This window comes from Pteropus alecto, unplaced genomic scaffold (assembly GCF_000325575.1).
Source record: "Pteropus alecto unplaced genomic scaffold, ASM32557v1 scaffold53, whole genome shotgun sequence".
Taxonomy (NCBI): domain Eukaryota; kingdom Metazoa; phylum Chordata; class Mammalia; order Chiroptera; family Pteropodidae; genus Pteropus; species Pteropus alecto.
In genome coordinates this window covers 5959669-5964401 of record NW_006434366.1, presented here as the reverse complement: position 1 = coordinate 5964401, position 4733 = coordinate 5959669, and the positions used below count along the sequence as shown (strand labels likewise).

At 58.4% G+C, this 4733-nt stretch overlaps 1 pseudogene; it reads right to left on the bottom strand.

The window, feature by feature from the left end:
* Positions 1 to 510: 510 nt before the first annotated feature.
* Positions 511 to 629, bottom strand: LOC112477577 (annotated as a pseudogene).
* Between the last annotated feature and the right edge of the window lie 4104 nt (positions 630 to 4733).

Sequence of the window (4733 nt, the reverse complement as noted above, 5' to 3'; positions counted from 1 at the left end):
CATCAAACCCATTAAAATTTCTTTATGGCTGATCACTCGGGGGGCTCAGTTAGCTTCGGGAGAACACATACATGAGGTTTTAATTTCATCTGATTTCACTGTAAAACGGATTAAATAAGCATATTTAAAACGGATTCAAGGACAGTATATGCTGCCTGTCATAGGGCATTCTGTTTGGCTAAATGAGGGATTTTCCATATCATCCTTAGGTCCCCGGGTCTCGTGTGTAAATACGTTGCAGTGAGATGGACAATGAGCTGGAAACATAATTGAATTTCACAGGAATTCTCTAGGGCATCCATTAAAATTCAGAGGCTGCAAAAGCAGTCAGAGTTATTACAGCTATCTTTAAATTGGGGGAAAAACATATTGTGGGAGACAGATACAAAAGATTTTATCTTTTTTTTTTTAAGGCGAGGCCAACCCTTGGTTGACCTCACAGATTGCAAGGACCTTGTCAGCTTACAATCCCTTATTTTTTGTTATTATTATTATTATTATTATTTTTAATGCCTACAGCACCTGGTCTTCCTAGGTGGTCTCCCATCCAGGTACTAACCAGGCCCGACCCGGCTTAGCTTCCGAGATCAGACGGGATCGAGCATGTTCAGGGTGGCGCGGCCGGAGACAGATTTTATCATTTTTCGAAATATGAAATAACCATAGGTTTATGGAAAAATTGCAAGTGCAGCCACATGGAACTGTTCCCTGCACCCCATGCAGGGACCCGCAGACCCTGTGCCCTCGCGTCCTCCAGAGTCGTCCCCTCCCTCCCAACACGGCCGTCTGGAGCGGGACCTCACGTCACCCGTGCCGCCGTCCACCGCTCAGACCCCGTCAGGCTTCCCCGTCGTCCCAGTCGCGTGCTTAGAGCCAAGGACCCGACGCGACCAGACGCGTGCATGCGACCGAGGCACCCTCGAGTCCGGAGCAGTCCCTCTGCCTTCTCGAGTTCATGACCTTGACCCTTTGGAAGGTGGCGGGCCAGTTACTTTACAGACTGTCCCTCGCTGCGCGTCTGCGCGGTGGCCGTCGGGGCTCGGCGCTCAGGCGCGTCACCGGACGGGCGTGGTGTTCTCGCTGCTGCCTTGTGCCCGGCACGCGTCTGCAACCCGGTCAAGATGGCGTGTGGCAGGTTTTTCCAGGGGAGAACTAGTTGTTTCCTCTGGGTAACTAGTAACTTGTTGGGGTGCTTAGGAGTTATATGACTGGCCTGTTTCTCATCAGACGTTTCACTAGTACCTGTGTAGTGGACGCTTGGATTGCCGCCCGCTCAGTGGCTTGCGGTCTGCTGCCGTTCGTTTACTCTGATGCTGTCCCTCGCCTGGCCCGTGGGGGGCGCTCTCGCCGTGCTCCTGCCCTTCAGGTGGCTCCGCGCTTTCTGGCACAGCAAGGCGGCCCTGGCTCCGGTCTGCGTCCTTCACTTCTTCAGCCCAGACAAGGTCACTGTGCTGAGGAGCCGCAGAGCGGCATTTAGGAGCCGGGATGTGGATGCTGCGTGCCCTGGTGTCCTCAGACCCCTGAGAACAGAGCATGTGACACGCGGCGCGTGTGTGTGCACAGAACACGCTCACAGCTGCATGCGCTGTCATTCCGTAGCTGTCGTCTGTGCACGGGGACCACGTGGCCACAGCATCACCTGCAGCGTCACCCGAACACCACACAGCTCTGTCCAGTCCTCATCCTTATTTTTACCTCCTTTCCGTGGACGGTGAGAATCCTGGCTCCTTATTTTCAGCTTGTTCACTCGTGACCGGTCCCCCGCATCTAATATCGTCCTCTCCCCACGCGAGTGACCTCCCCAGCCACATGGACAGAGACCCCTGTGCTTGGGGTCCCTTTATGTGGACTCAGTCGTGGCCGCAGTGGGCCTGCCAGGCCAGCGCTCTGCACCGGCGCCGCGGAGGGTCCCCCCGCAGGGACGTCCTGCTCCCCCGACACCGTCCTCCGGACGCGGCCTCTCCCCCGTGGCACACGTGCGCACGCCTCCTAAATGAGCCTCGAGCCTGGACTGTTCTCGCAGGGGAGGCGGGGAGGGGAGGGGGACGGAGAACAGAACAGGGCGCGGGCAGGATGAGAGGGGCGCGAAGGCCCCTTCCGAGGCTCCGGTTCACGCCCGTCGTCCCCGCGTCCAGCGCGACGTCACACTGCCCGCACCTCCCGGCGGGTCACGCGCACGACTCTGTGACCACGGGTGCCTCCGCCTGCGCTTCTCCTGAGCTCGCAACGCCGAGAGCTCAGCTTCCTCAGACGGTTCGGATTTTGCCAGCTCGGTGACAAGGAGTCATTCAGACGGTTCGGGTCAAGGTGACCTCTAGTGACACACCTTGAAAATATACCGAAGGGCCCAGAGTTAGGCTAAGCAGTTGTTCGGAGAATGTCGATTTCCGATGTTGACATCTGTCTGACAAATATTAGGAAACAGCTCTTTTTCCAGCATTGGTCTTAGTCACATGTGAAGTAATAAGAGCAAACAGACACGGCCGTAATTCACAGCCATCTCATTCGTTCTGAACGCGCACTGGCCCGTCACAGAGCCGTTTATCACATCAGCCGAAGCTGTAACTTTACAGAGTGGATCGTTTCGTATGTTACATGATGGCGTTTTCCTTACCAGAGCTTTGAAACTCTCCAGAAACCTTTCGGCCAGCACTTTTTCTAGGGGTCTTCATTTCTTTTCTTTTTTTTTTTTTGCATTTCCAGTGAGGCGAATCTATTTTAATATTTAATCGCTGTCTGGATTGAGCGGGCAGAGAAGATTTATGATCTTATCTCATTTCTTTATTTTCACAGTGTTTTTCTTCCTCGGCAGTGCTCGGGCTGCACAGGAAACGGGGGACGGTGACGTGGCCCAGCGGGGAGCCGCCACCTCCTCTCGTGTTCCCCAAGGCCCGGCTTATTCGGAGAGGAGATTAGACTCTGATGTGCTTCGTGTCAGGTTCGTGCCACCTGAGACAGTGTTCCTTGTCTCAGTGACAGCTGCCCCTCCCCGAGTCCGGTTCTCGGTCCCCAGCGCCACGTTGCTGGCTGTGGCGGCGTCACCGAGTCCGGTTCTCGGTCCCCGGCGCCACGTTGCTGGCTGTGGCGGCCTCGCCTGCGTGGGACGGAGACGGAGCCCAGGCGCGTGGGCTGCTGGCCACAGCATCGCGTCGGTGCGGCTCGCAGAGGCCCGTTCTCTCGCGAATGAGGGGAAGGGTGACAGAGACGGGGCTCGTGAAAGCGCGCGCACAGGATCGGAGCTGCGGGCGAGGCCGGCCGCCCTGTCCTTGCGTGCCCAGCACACTCGGAGACTCCCCCACCGCGGAGGGAACGCGGGCGCCTCTGGTACTCGCTGTCCCGGAATCATCAGCCTCATCACGTCCGCTGACAGGCCAGGGGTCAGTAGTGCCCCCCGGACGGGGGACAGTGGCCTCCACTCACGCGGACGCCCGCGCTCCCACGCACTTCCCGTCCACTCCGAAGTGTCCTGTTAAAACTGAACGGTTCAGAGGTTTAGTTTCCTTTGACTCTTCTGAACCCACGCGAAAATGAATCAATAAAGCCAGCGGGACCTCGCCTGGTGCCTGTGACGGCCGTGCTGGCCCTCGGGGCCAAACGCTGGGAGCCACAGGCTGCCCGACACCCGGCGCTGCGGACCCGGCCGAGGGTGGGCGAGGCTGTGGTCTCCTGTCGGGGCTTGAGTCTCGGTCACTTCCTGCCCGGACGTCCAGGTCCCCTTCCCGGGCTCCGGTCTCAGGGCCTAGGGGAGCTGCTCCGCGTCCCTGGCCGCCCCCCCGGTCCTTTGAGGGGAGCCACACTGTCCCCGCGTCCCTGCTGGGAGGGCGGCGGCACCGTCCCCACGTCTGCCTTGCGGAGGTGTGTGGCATCAGCCGGCTGCCTTGGTCTCGTGGCTGAGACACAGGTGCTCACGTCAGAAATAAACAGTGGCACAGACGTGACGGGCATCGAGGCCAGCGGGCCCTGGGCGGGGGAGCACGGCGCCGCACCGTGACCCGCATGCCTTCGCCCTTAGCGGGGGTCCCTGCTGCCCGGAGTCGCGGGCGAGTGGGCGGAATAGGGCTGCTCTGCCTCTTGCTTGAGGAGAGATCGCCTCTGTGTATTTTTCTTTCTTTTTCTTTCAGGGTTTTTCTTTTTTAAGAGCATTTTTAGGCTTGTGGCAGAATTGAGAGGAAAGTTTGGAGACTCTGTGTGTAACCCTCCCCCCGACAGGCACAGCGTCCCCGTCATCACCGTCTCTCACCCGACGGGACGTTTCTGAGGCCGACCGGACACTGACATCGCATTGTCACCCAGCGTCCAGTCTGCCGCAGGGGTTACGTGCCGTGGGCTTAGACGTGTGCAGTAACATGCGTCCGTCAGGGTGTACACAGCGCGTCGTCACTGCCGTTGCCATCCGTGCCGTGCCGTCCACCTGCACCCTCTGCCCGACACGTGACGACTGCACAGCTGCACTTGCTCCGTGGTTTCGCCTTCTCCAGAACGTCACAGAGCTGGGGTCATACGCGCGGCCCTCGAGACTGGCTTCTCTCTCTCGGTCGTGCGCGTTTAGGTTCCCGTGTCTTTTCACGGCTTCATGGTTCACCTCCGTTTCGTGCTGGATAATGTTCCACTGTCTGGATGGACCACAGTCGCTTCGTCCGTCGCCCACGGAAGGACATCTCGGTTGCTTCCAGGTTTTGACGATTGCGAATGTAGCAGCTGGAAACATCCGCGTGCAGGTTTTTGTGTGGACG